Genomic DNA, 14,629 nt, shown 5'->3' with positions numbered 1-14,629 from the left:
CAGACTGCCTGGCGTTCAGGAGGATTTCCCCACTCCCCACCCTGATTCAGTAGCTTTGAATAGACCAGGATAAATGTATACAGTTGCAACGTATTCCTGCTTCCTGAAATGACCTAGAAGAAATCTCTTCGTGCTGCACAGACGATGGGTATAGATTTCTTTCTACAGAAAATTCCTGAACATCTACTAAGGCTTTGGTAAAAAAACACGCTTGCCTTACTACATTTGGTCAGAATAAGGAGTAAGTTGGTACCCTCAAGTCATCTCCCACCCCCACCCCCCACCCCTGAAGAGAAATTTTGATGCTTGGGCTAATGACAGCGTGTCTCTCACAGTGTCTCTTATCTCGCAGCTCAGGCCAAATTGCTTTCAAATTATTTTCAAATTGTGTTGTGGTTTTTTTTAAAAAAAAAAAATTCCCCAGCTTCAAAATGGAGCCAGTCAAGATTCAAGTGGAAAAGAGTTTTAGTGGGCTGGGCTGGAAGACAAATTTAGCACAAGGGGCCACGGGAATCTGACCTGAACAAAAATTGAAAGTAAATATATATATATATATATATATATATATATATATATATATATATATATATATATATATATATATATATATAATATATATATATATATATATGGAAGATATAACAAAGGCACAGTTGTGTCAGATTTCGCACCTGTGCAGTCAAGAACGAGAGGACGGGGAGGATCACAACGTCCACAGATGAGAAGGGAAAGTGACATTGCGGCAAAATGCAGCGATTTAAAGATTCTTCTGTTTCAAATGCTCAATGCTTTTCTGTTTTCTGCTTTAATCCATGTGCACCGTTTTTTTGGCACCCAATGTGCCAGCTTCATTAAAGCTTAGCCTTCATTAAACTGGGGTTTGTGGCATGGGTGTATCATGTGGATGCCTGGCAGTCTGTCTTTAAATGCCCTTTTCGCCACCTTTAATAATCTTCCCCACCAAGCCTTTTGATAGTGGTGTAAATTGTCTTGCATATGCATTAGCACGCACCGCTTGGACATCGGAAAGAGAAGGGATGTTAACAAAGCCCCTTTATTGCGTAAAATGAATCTGAAAGCACAATTCAAAATTTGTATTGGATTCAAGGAATACCTGATCTGTGCCTCAAAGAAATGAATTTGGATTGGTTATCATTATGGTTTGTTGCAGAGTAAGGAAGATATTTGGACTGGATTTGGCATTTTTATCCACCTATCAAGCCTTTTCCCGAAGACATGGATGGGCGATATTAATATTTCATGGTGCTAAAGGCCTCATCGCAGGATGTAAGCTGTTCCTAATGAAGCTGCCTTTTGCAATTAATTGATGATGCTGATGAACTCTGTCAACATCTGCCATGAACTCTGGAGAGGAGGGTGAATGCTTGCAAGGGGGGGGGGGATGAAAGTAACTTCTGTATCTCCTTAAGACGCTGCCTCAAGGTCACCCAGCTGGGAGAAGAAAGTAGCTGCATACCAAACGGTGCTTGAATTGACTGTTCTGAAAACATCTTGCATGAATCTGATTGGTCGTGGCAGAGAGGGGTCAGTGATGGAAGGCAGTTAAGGGAGGAAAAAGTTGATCTTAGGAATTTTGGTGTGCGATTCTCAGTTCTGGCTATACTTTATTGCAATACACTTGATCTCTAGTAAAATTATACCTTTCTCAACAAATGGACCCAAGGGTCATTTCAAATTAGGAATTTAAGTTGTGGCAGATCTGACAGCCGTGGGTATTCAAATGGTGCTCCAGATGTTTTTGGGACTGCACCCAAGACACCTCTTCCTGTTGGTACTGTCTTTGCTTTCTTTTGCTGCAGTTGTTTTATTTCTCTCTGCAGTTTTCTGTTTCTAATTTCTGTTTTGTGATTTTCTCCAGTTCTTTCTCTCTCCTATTAGAATAGAATAGAAGAACAGAGTTGGAAGGGACTTTGGAGGTCTTCTTGTCCCACCCCCTGCTTAGGCAGGAAACCCTACACCACTTCAGACAAATGGATATCCAACATCTTCTTAAAAACTTCCAGAGTCGCAGCATTTAAAACTTTTGGAGGCAAGTTGTTCTACTAATTAATTCATCTCACTGTCAAGAAATGTCTCCTTAGTTCTAAGTAGCTTCTCTCTTGTTGCTTCTTGTCCTGCCTTCAGGTGATTTGGAGAATAACTTGACTCCCTCTTCTTTGTGGCAACCCCTGAGATATTGGAAGACTCCTATCTCCCTCGTCCTTTTTTTCATCAAACTAGACATACCCAGTTCCAGCAACTGCTCTTCATATGTTTTAGCAATCACAATATCACTTAGACTTATATACCACTTTACAATGCTTTACAGCCCTCTCTAAGTGACTCTAAGTGACCCCCCTCTTGCCCCCAACAATCCGGGTCCCCATTTTACTGACCTCAGAAGGATGGAAAGGCTGAGTCAACCTTGAGCCTGGTGAGATTCGATCTGCCAAACTGCTGGCAGCCGGTAATCAGCAGAAGTAGCTTGCAGTACTGCACTCTAACCACTGAGAGAGACGAGGTGGCGCAGTGGTTAAATGCAACACTGCAGGCGACTTCAGCTGACTGCAGTTCTGCAGTGCGGCTGTTCAAATCTCACCGGCTCAGGGTTGACTCAGCCTTCCATCCTTCCGAGGTGGGTGAAATGAGGACCCGGATTGTTGTTGGGGGCAATATGCTGACTCTGTAAACCGCTTAGAGAGGGCTGAAAGCCCTATGAAGCGGTATATAAGTCTAACTGCTATTGCTATTGCTACTGCGCCACTGTGGCTCCTATTAGCCTCCAGTCCCCTAATTGTCTTCTGCACTCTTTCTGTTTTCTCAACATCTTTTTTATTCTGCTGTCTCCAGGTACTGCAACATCCATTCTCCAGAGTTTGGAGTGTCTTATTGACAACGGTTAAGTCTGAGCCGTGATGTGCTCATTTGCTTGAATTCTAAAGTGACAAAAGCACTTTATTATTACTATTATTACTGTTACCCATTCTGATGGTTTTTAGTGCATATTTTAAATCCTGGGACAAGTGCCTTGAAAGAGCACTTTATGGCCTGTTGTTTTATTAATCTCTGGCCTTGTTCTTGCTGCGGAGAAAATTTCCTCTAGAATCGCGAACAAAACGGTCTGCTGAGATTATTGCTGGCAGAAAAGGGTGAATCTATTTAGCTACATACTATTTGGGAATTTATAGCAGTGTAGATTTATGCTCTGGGCTACCTTGTTTCTTAGGTGCGAAAGCTAAACATGGATAGCTAGTTTATATATCAATGTAGACCCCCTGAGAGTGTCAGAAGTCAAGGCTGGACATGGATATGCTTTGCCTCCAGTTGATTACAGATATTTGTTTTGTTGTTTTACCAGTCTTCTGAGTGATTTTGTTCTACTGTTTGCAAGTCTCGTTGGCCACTAGGAACAGAGCTGGGTTCCTACCAGTTCGCACCAGTTCGGTAGAACCGGTTCATCAAATCTACCGAACCGCTTAGAAGAGGTTCCACCAGTGGACCCGGAAAGCAGGCCACACCTACAGAAGAGGTTCAAAAAATTTTTGAAACCCACCACTGACACACACACACACACACACACACACAAACTCACACAGAGAGAGAAACAGAAAGAGAAAGAAAGGAAGAAATAAATAAATAAAAAAGAAAAAAGAAAGAAAAAGTGAGAGAGAGATGAAAGAAAAAAGGAAAAAGAGACAGACAAAAGGAAGGAAAGAGAGAGAGAGAGAGAGAGAGAGAGAGAAAGAAAGAAAGAAAGAAAGAAAGAAAGAAAGAAAGAAAGAAAACACATGACTGGCAAGCCACTCCCACCAGGTCACATGGCTGGCAAGCCACTCCCACAAAGGAGGCCACACCCACAAAGTAGGTTCGACATTTTTTTGAAACCAACCACTGACTAGGAACTTGCAAAAATAGAATGACATAAAATCATGGTTAGTGCAAAGAATGTGTCCCCAAAATTGCCTAGGATTTCAGATCTTCAAGTTGAGTTCTTCTTGTTGGGTTCCTTGATCATGCAGTGATCAAGCCCTACCTGTAGCTCAAATGGACTTTGAGGTTTATCTAGGTTAATCCACATGCCCATCAATGCCGGAGATCTGTCTAAGTTATAAAACCTAACCTAAGGTCTTCTAGTCCAACCCCCTGCTTAGGCAGGAAACCCTACACCACTTCAGACAAATGGTTATCCAACATCTTCTTAAAAACTTCCAGTGCTTGAGCTTTTACAACTTCTGGAGGCAAGCTGTTCCACTGATTAATTGTTCTGTCAGGAAATTTCTCCTCAGTTCTAAGTTGCTTCTCTCCTTGATTAATTTCCACGCAATTGCTTCTTGTCCTTTCTTCAAATGCTTTGGAGAACAGCTTGACTCCCTCTTCTTTGAGGAAGCCCCTGAGATATTGGAAGACTGCTATCATGTCTCCCCTGGTCCTTCTTTTCATCAAACTAGATATACCCAGTTCCTGCAACCGTTCTTCGTATGTTTGAGCCTCCAGTCCCCTAATCATCTTTGTTGCTCTTCTCTGCGCTCTTTCCAGAGTCTCAACATCTTTTTTACATCATGGCAACCAAAACTGGATGCAGTATTCCAAGTGTGGCCTTACCAAGGCCTTATAAAGTGGTATTAACACTTCACGTGATCTTGATTCTATCCCTCTGTTTATGTAGCCTAGAACTGTGTTGGCCTTTTGGGAAGCTGCTGCACAGGGCTGGCTCATATTTAAATGGTTGTCCACTAGGATCCCTCTCACAGTTACGACTATTGAGTGAGGTACCACATATACTGTCCCTGTGCATTTTGTCTTTCTTACCTAAATGTAGAACCTTAATTTTTTCACCCTTTAATTTCATACAAGCAAGAACTAAAGGATGGTTGAACACTCCTATTATCTTTCTTTAACAGTAATTACGTTTAAAGGTGAATAAAATGAAATTCCATTTTTTTTGTCCTAACTTTCTTCTCCTTCCCATTGGTTCTGGAAATGTGGACCTTGGCAGAATGCTCAAAATCAAACAGAGACTTTGAACTGGTCGGGGGGGAGGGAGAGAAAGGGAACATGTAGCTGAGATTAAATGGGAGATTAATCATTTCTTGACACTTGCACTACAAACTAAATTGAGCAGAATAAGATCCGCCAAAAAATGTGTAGGCAGGTGACTGCCGATTTTGGAAGCCGATGAACCAAATTTTGGGATTGCGTGTACTTGAGTGAAGGGCTAATCAGTGGCTGTGGAAATTTTCCCTGGCCCCTGTCCCAACTAAATCCACCTCCCCACAACCTCTGAGAGTAGGAACACTGTTTAGACCAGTTTGTAATGAAGAGCAGACTTCCATCTAACAGATGCCTTGGCGATAATAGCCTAACCTGGCAAGAGAGTAGAATAAATCAGGTTTTTACTAACCCATAAACTCATGGAAGGGAAGGGAAACCAATTTTGAGTCTTGTTGACGTGCGCCAAGATTTTGCAGTGTGGCATAAAGCTTGAGTGAGTTCTGAAATTGCTCCTGGGCCACACAATTCGTCTTTCTTTCACAACCGCCGACGGGAAAGCTCTTAACCTGAACACGGAGGGAACAAACGCACACCTCTGCGCTAGGCACACAAATGTTTTCAATCCAGAAAGTGTCTTTAGTCCTTCAAGCAAGGCATGCAGTTCTGTTAACATTACCACAGGGCTTCGGGAGGCCAAAAAATGGCTGTATTCAGTGTATAAGACGCACCAACATTTCCATGCTCTTTTAGGGGGGAAAAGGGTGTGTCATATACTCTGAAAAATAAGGTAGTTACGATATGGAATTGCACTTTGAAAATACACATTAAATCAATAGCAGTAGACTTATATACCGCTTCATAGGGCTTTCAGCCCTCTCTAAGCGGTTTACAGAGAGTCAGCATATTGCCCCCAACAATCTGGGTCCTCATTTTACCCACCTCGGAAGGATGGAAGGCTGAGTCAACCCTGAGCCGGTGAGATTTGAACCGCTGACCTGCTGATCTAGCAGTAGCCTGCAGTGCTGCATTTAACCACTGCGCCACCTCGGCTCTTCAGGGGTGAAGAGTGTGCAGAGTGTCAAAAACGGATGTGATTACCCCTCAGTTATTTTTGTTAGGTATAATTACTGATTGTACAGTTATAGAGACTAACTTGATTTTTCATTTAATAACCGCAGCAAGACTGTTGGTGGCGCAATACTGGAAGAAGGAAGATTTGCCTACTATTCAAGAACGGACATTAAAAGTAACAAACTTAGCAGAGATGGCTAAAATATCAGCATATCTCAAGGACCACTCAAACGAGAGATATAAACTGGAGTGGAGAAAATGGATTGACTATACTCAAAATAAATATGGGACTAAAAAATTCCAGATAGCTTATGACTGAGGCAACAAGGAATGACATAATCTGTTTAGAGTTAGCCTAGCAAAGAGGAGTTAAAGCTCAAATGATAGAGGATATTAATTTTTTACTTTTAAGTTTACTTTAGAATATTTTTGTTAAAGATTTATACCCTGTATTGGCTCTGGGAATCGGGGGAGGGAAGGTTGGGAGGGGTGGGGTTTGGGTGGGGAGGGGAAGGGGAGGGAAGTAAACATTTGTAAAAGGTTTTTTTTTTAAAAAAATATCAATAAAAAACGTCTGTGATGACATCCGGGAGCCTGCTACCTAGCACCTGCAAAGGTGTGATTTAGATTAGCTAGAAAGCAGGATAAATCAATATATATAAGCAATATAAATCATGCGTCACAGTTGATTGCCAGAAAAACCAGTTTTCCTGAACTGGTTTCATTTTGTTTTACTACCGGTTTAGGCAAACTGGTAGAATTTTTACTACCGGTTCAGGCGAATCAGTCCAAACCAGTAGTATTTTAACCCCTGCATTAAATCCTTCTTATTTTAACAGATTCCTTACTTTAAAAGGAGGAAAACTCCACATGAAAAAACTCCTATTCAGCTGTCTATCCGATTGAAACACAACCGAGAAATACAACCAAACTATTTCCCACATATATTCTTTAGGGTTGAGTCAGTTCCAACAGTCTCAGAAAATCAGTTTTGAAACTGACTGCTAGTGAGTTTAGAATGCTTCAATGGCTGTCAGCAGGGCCGGATTTAGATGAAAAGAGGCCCTAGGCTATTCCACTTATGAGGCCCTTTCACCTCCCATTTTTAAGTTTGTAAATTACATGAGAGACAATAAAATACATCATTACTGTGATATATCAATATATATCAATATATAGCTGGCCTCCCGACGGAGGGCGGCTCTGCTCTGCGGCAAAGGCAGCGAGGCCAGCCGCCTCCCCTGCTGCGCTCAGCTGCCCGGCTCAGCCCCCTCACCCTCACCTGCCTGGCCGCTGGTGGGCTCCGCGTCGACGGGGCAGCTACTGGGAGCGGCCGCGCCTCTCGCCCGACCGGCGGTGCCGGGAACGTGGGCGGGCTCCCCAACTGCTGCGGCGCTGGAACGATCTTAACCAAAACATTTTTATGTTTGTTTATTAGTCACGTGCGTAGAATTTCTCCTTATTTTCGGTTCAGGGTTTTAGTGTTCACTGTTTTTAGAATTGTGTAATTTTAATTTTGCTAACAATTTGAATGTAGGCCCCTCTTGATCTTGAGGCCCTAGGCTGAAGCCTAGTTAGCCTATAGGAAAATCCGGCCCTGGCTGTGAGATAATTTTAATACACTTTTTTCCCCTCAATGCAATAGCATTTGCTCTACTGGAAGTGTTGCCCTTGGATCAATTCCGATAACTGTGTGAAATCGGAGAATACCCTGAATCAATTCAGAGATAAATTCTAGATTGCTCTCAAAGGGATCTATCGACTCAGTGTTCTCTTGTGGCCACTTAAAACCACGTCGCTTTGTTACTCCCGATGTTAGCGAGACCACAAATAAAAATGCTTGTGCGTTAAGCCCAACACTCCAACTTCATCTCTTCAGTGGGAGAAGCAAGAAAATAGACCACAGCACCCATAACCTATGAGCCTGGCCTTTTGTTTCCGAACATAATTTAATCTTGGGTGGTAAGAAAATCCAACCAATTCCATGGATTACAGCAACATTGAATGCTTGAAAGAAAGGGCCAATTTACTAATTATTCTAATGAGATGTGAAAAGCTGGAAGGCAGCTCACAATGGGGACATTGATCAAACACCATTCATGATAATGTTATCCAGAGGTGGGTTCCTACCAGTTCGCACCTATTCGGCAGAACCGGTTCGTCAAATCTACTGAACCGGTTAGAAGAAGCTCACACCTGCTGCTTCGGTGACTCCATCCAGCCACCTCCTTCTCTGCCATCCTCTTCTTCTTCTGCCTCCATTGTTCCCAGTATGAGGCTCTTCTCCAGGGAGTCCTTCTTCCTTCTCATTAGGCTGTTGTGGCCCAGCAGGAGTCTTTGGAGCTGCCACCAGACTCCGACAGCGTGGGGCCCTATGAGTCGGCTCTGGAGGATGTGGAGGACCCTGGACAGGGTTCTGACTCCGAGCAGGGCGCAGAGAGGCTGGTTGGCCACCAGGAGGTGCCTGAGCCTTGGACCAGTGTGGAGGAGACAAGAGAGAGTGAGGCTGAGGTCAGCAGTGAGTTGTTCCTGGGTGCCCCGCACCGAAGAGCTAATAGGCACAAGGAACAGTTGCGCAAGTACAGGAGATAATTGCACTCAGCTGGTGGTCATTAGGCTCCTCTCCAGACTATAAAAAGGCTACTTGTGCACACACCCCTCTTGCAGAAGTCAACACATTAACTAATGTTTGATGAACAGTATTGTGAGCTTGGCAGGCTGGATTGCTGCCAAGCCTTATTTGTGCCGGATTGCTGCCCTGGCTTATCTGTGCTGGTTTGTTGCCAAGGAACTGTCTGTCTGTTAATAAATTGCGTAAAGTATCTTTGGCTTGGAGAGTGCTTTGGTGTGGAACGAGGGGGATCAGAACAGGTGCCCATCTCTGATCTGCAACTATTGGTCTTTCAAATCGCCCAAGGTTTTCCAACAAAGATGCTTCAGAAGCACTTGAGCAGAAGTCTCCTGCAAGCAGCACTGATGTTCCTGGAACATCACACAAGAGAATGGGATTGTATCATCCAGACCATATGCTTGCTAGTGATGAAAACATCTTGCCGATTGCAGCACTGAGATAGATCCTGAAAAAAATGAATCTGGAAAGATTGTGGGGAGGATGGGCTGGAAGCCAAGGCAACTATCTCTTTTATTCCTCTTGTGACTACGTAAAGATTCTAAACTAATTCCCTGCTTGACTCCATCCCCTGGATCTGCCCATCTTTCTCCAACACACATCCTTTGAATGCTTGATATAATGGTGAAAATAGGACTTTGCATCTTTTGTTTTTAATCCATGTGATGTTGTTGAAATTTGGGGCTGGCTGGCTATATTTATTGCTACAGAGGTAATTATTATTATTATTATTTGGAAGGAGATTTCTGAGCTGCACAGGGCTTTGGAGAATCCAGAGCCCACAGTGACTACAGGTGTAAATAAATATATGAAGCTTTTCCACAGCTTTGTAGATTTCTTGGCTCCGATGCTTCCAAAGACATTTCAAAACCCTGTAAAAATTTGACCCAGGAGGTTTTCTGATTTAAACATGCAGTGTAGATTTTGACTACAGGTAAATCAAGGAAGGAGAAGACGAGGGGAAGAGGAGAGATGGCCGACAGGAACCAAGCGGCAGCCTGCGTGAGACACATAAGCAGCACAGAGGTTTTCCCTTTTCTCTCTCTCTCTCTGCACATATAAATAAGCAAAAATTAATACAAAGACAGATGCTTTAACAAATCTTCCTGCTTCTCATTTGTAAGCTTCTGGCTCAGCAGGTGCCTGGCCTTTTAAACACCAGCAAGCCAGCTGCCAGGGTGGATAATTCATTACCAAAATGGCATGGGTTAAACAAATAACGCTCTCCTGCGTTTTGCTTACCAGAGTGTTTTCTAGATTTCTCATGGTCCTTCCTCTTTCTTTCTTTCTTTCTTTCTTTCTTTTCTTTCTTTCTTTCTTTCTTTCTTTCTTTCTCTTCTTTCTTTCTTTCTTCTTTCTTTGGGAAATATACATTCGAAAATGGGACACGGTGGCTCAGTGGCTAAGACGCTGAGCTTGTCAATCAGAAGGTTGGCAGTTCAGTGGTTCGAATCCCTACCGCTGTTGTTTTAGATTGGAACTGTGGGATAGAGATGGAGAGCCAAGAGCTGCTGCTGTTATCGTACTACTGTTGTTGTTGTTGTTGTTGTCCTTAGGAAGGTGATATTGTTTGGTGAGTGGTCTTTTTTTTTCTTTGAGAGCAGTGCATTGGGATTTCATTTTAATGTATGCCATTGTGTATACAGGAAAATGACAATAAAGGTTATTCTATCCTGTCTACCCCACCCCTCCCTACCTTCCTTATTCTGTTCTGTTGTGCTCTATTCTATTCTATTCTATTCTATTCCATTCTATTCCATTCCATTCCATATTCTATTCCATTCCATTCCATTCCATATTCCATTCCATTCCATTCTATTCTACATTCTATTCTACATTCTATTCTATTCTATTCTATTCTATTCTATTCTATTCTATTCTATTCTATTCTTTTCTATTCTATTCTATTCTATTCTATTCCATTCCATATTCTATTCTATTCCATTCCATATTCCATTCCATATTCCATTCCATTCCATTCCATTCCATATTCTATTCTATTCTATTCTATTCTATTCTATTCTATTCTATTCTATTCTATTCCATTCATATTCTATTCCATTCCATTCCATTCAATTCCATTCTATCCCATCCCATCCCATCCCATCCCATCCCATCCCATCCCATCCCATCCCATTCTTATTTCATGACATTAACATAGCATTCTGGGTATTGTATGATTAGTCTACTTCACGAATGATATCATATCTTGGATATTTTTCAAGCCACATTTATGGAATAAGGATGCACTCGGAATCAATTCCGCTTCTTCGCCTTTCTTCCCGAGGGAATGGTGAATGCTTGGAAAACCCCAAACCCTTGCTACAGGGTACTCATTACTTGCGAGCATCTATGGCCCATGACATGTGTTCAGTTTGGGTAGCACGGGGCTTACAGCTTGTTTAACAATGCAGAGAGCATTGTACATCCCAAAATAGGCACTGCTCATATGTGGAGGTCTGGAAGATAAGGCCCGTGGCTTCTGCACAATGTCTACCCTTGATACCATCACCACAGGGGGAAATTAAAACTCCTGAACACAGCAGTGAATCTCGATGGGCTTCAAAGAGAGCTAGAGGGGCTCAGTGGAAATGGCAAGAAAGGGGAAATGTTTGTGTGTGTGTCTGTGTGTGTGTGAGAGAGAGAGAGAGAGAGGGAGAGAGAGAGGGAGAGAGAGAAAGAGAAAAAGAGAAAGAGAGAAAGACGGAGACATAAGAAAGAAAGGGGGAAAGGGGGAAAGAGAAAAAGAGGAAAGAGAGACACGCATGCATAGAAACAGAGAGAGAAAGAAAGAGGAGAAAGAAGGAGAGAGGGGGGAAAGAGGAGAGAGAGAGAGAGCGAAGAGAGGGAGAAAGACAGAAAGAGAAAGAGGGAGGGAGAATGAGAATATGGGAGAGAATGCAAATTAAACAAAATAAATAAACATTCTATAAATGAGGGCGAATCTACACAGCCACAGATTCTCCCGATGGGCTTAGCCTAATCTTTCTGATTAACAGGACGGTCATCTCACTTCATTCCTGGAGGTTTTTAAGAAGAGACTGGACAGCCATTTGTCTGAAATGGTTATAGGGTCTCTTGCTTGAGGCAGGGGGCTGGACTACAGGACCTCCAAGGTCCCTTCCAGCTCTATTCTATTCTATTCTATTCTATTCTACTCTACTCTACTCTCTACTCTACTCTACTCTACTCTATTCTACTCTACTCTACTCTACTTTACTCTACTCTCTACTCTACATTCCTCTATTCTATTCTATCCTATTCTATCCTATTCTATTCTATTCTACTCTACTCTACTCTACTTTATTCTACTCTCTACTCTACTCTACTCTACATTCCTCTATTCTATTCTATTCTATTCTCTATTTATTCCAATCTTCTCTTCTCTTCCCTTCCCTTCCACTCCATTCCATTGACTTCTTAGCTCACTTGCACCACTCACTGTGGCCGTTCAAGTCTGTGGTTTTCTTCATTGCAAATGTGACCCTCCTGCTTGCGAGAAGAAGGAGGGACATTCCCACAGTTGGTCCTCTCTTCCAGTCTTCCATTTCTTACTGCCTCCTTAGGAGGCTGCCCATTCCCATTTGGGAGGGCACAGCACATTTGCTAATTGAAGTGCCCCCCAATGTGGGGTTCCCCCCCCCCTGCCTTCCCCTGCTGAAGAAACAGAAGGTTTTGCGATGTTGCCCACATGGATCTACGAGAGAGACAGATGGCTTCAGGAGACCCAGAGTGCATGAATGCAATTTTAATTAAACTTACTTTCCTGGCTATGTGGGCCTGGGGGAATCCAAATACGGTGAAGCAAAACAGCGTTTCCAAAAATTAGCTTAGATATTTTCACTCTCTTCTACCGAGATGTCTTGAAATGCAGACAGCAAGTTGATGGGCCCAACTTTACATTTATGGAAATAGCAATAGCACTTAGACTTATATAACGCTTTACAGTGCTTTACAGCCCTTTCTAAGCTGTTTACAGAGTCAGCCCCTTTTCCCCAACAATCTGGGTCCTCATTTTACCCACCTTGGAAGGATGGAAGGCTGAGTCAACCTTGAGCCAGTCAGGATCGAACTCCTGGCAATTGGCAGAATTAGCCTGCAATCCTGCATTCTAACAGCATGGATGGATGGATGGATGGATGGATGGATGGATGGATGGATGGAAGGAAGGAAGGAAATGGGAAGGAAATGTGAGGAAGAAAAGATGGAAGGAAAGAAGGAAAATAGCAAAAGCAGAGGAAGTAATGGAGGGGAAATAAGAGTAGAAGAGGGAGTAAGGAGGAGGGAAAGAGAGGAGGAGGGGGGAAAGAGAGGGGAAGAAGAAAGGAGGAAGAAGAGGAGGAAAGAAGAAGGCAGAAAAGGAAGGTTGAGAAGATGGAAGGAGCAAAGTTGTTGCAAAATAAGATGGTGAGAAAGTGACCCAAACTGTATCCTATATATTTGCAAGAAAATAATGATAAAGGTTAATGATGAACAGATAAATGTTAAAAGTAATTATAAGCGTGTATATTTGTGCATGAATTAGAAAAATAAAATAAAAAATTCTTAGGAAAAAAAGAAAGTTACTAAAGTGCTTGGGATCCGAGGTCTCCTTGTTTCAGAGAAGATGCTTATCGGTGTTCATTTGCCACTTTAGTGTTTTGCCAGGCTGATAAAAGCAAGTTAATTATCCAAGAGAAAAATAAAATAAAATAGAGGAAGAAGAAGGCGCAACTCTGCTCTTCCCTCCTCCCTCCTCCTTCAACAGGGGGAACTTTGATTCGTTTTCCCACGGCTACATATTAATCTTTTGTTTGTTGGCTTTATCGGGAGCCGAATAAATTGGAAAGGCTGAAATGATTCATGTTCTCTGAATTGCCTATCGACCTGGGACACTTCCCCTCTGTCTGGTCTCCCTCCGTCAGGCTGATCAATACGCCCATGGGGATTGTCCTGTGGAGTTGGCATGAAGGGGGCTGGGATCCCTTTCCCCTTGGCATGTTCTTCCTGGGGACCGTACGCCAAGATGGCCGCCTTCCCCTGAGCACTGATAAAAATTCAGGAGCCGTTGTGGGGTGAAGGTGGATGGGAACTTTTCCCTCGGCGTCTCGAAAAGCTAATTTGAACCAGAGTTCAAAAGAAGAGTGGAAACTGCCAGCCATTAGAATGAAATGTTAATTAGGGCTAGGTGAACAGCTCTCTGTTTTAATTTGGAGGCCAGAAACAAGGCACAGAATCACCTATGTGTCATTGGGCAGCTATATAAATTAGACAGACAGACAGACAGACAGATGATAGATAGATAGATAGATAGATAGATAGATAGATAGAGAGATAGAGAGATAGATAGATAGATGATAGATAGATAGATAGATAGATAGATGGAGAGATAGATAGATGATAGATAGATAGATAGATAGATAGATAGATAGATAGATAGATAGATAGATAGAGATAGATATACAGACAGACAGATAATGGATGGATGGATGGATGGATGGATGGATGGATGGATGGATAGAGATATAGCTAGGTTGATAGATATATGATAGCGATAGATATTGATATTAGATCAATTGATTGATAAAGATAAAGATAGTGATAGATATAGATATATAGGTACAGATAGATCTATAAATAAAGCTAGATAGAGAGATAGAGGGAGATAGATAGAGAGATAGAGATAGAGATAGAGAGAGAGAGAGAGAGAGATGATAGAGAGAGATAGAGAGAGATAGAGAGAGATAGATAGATGATAGATAGATAGATAGAGAGAGAGAGATGATAGAGAGAGAGAGAGAGAGAGAGAGAGGGAGATAAAGAGAGAGAGAGAGAGAGAGAGAGAGAGAGAGATAGATAGATAGATAGATAGATAGATAGATAGATAGATAGATAGATAGAGGGAAGAAAGATATGGCCAGGCATGTATGTATGTATGAATGTATGAATGGTTTTGGT

Source organism: Thamnophis elegans, chromosome 13 (assembly GCF_009769535.1).
Source record: "Thamnophis elegans isolate rThaEle1 chromosome 13, rThaEle1.pri, whole genome shotgun sequence".
Lineage (NCBI taxonomy): Eukaryota > Metazoa > Chordata > Lepidosauria > Squamata > Colubridae > Thamnophis > Thamnophis elegans.
This window is presented reverse-complemented; position numbering follows the sequence as displayed.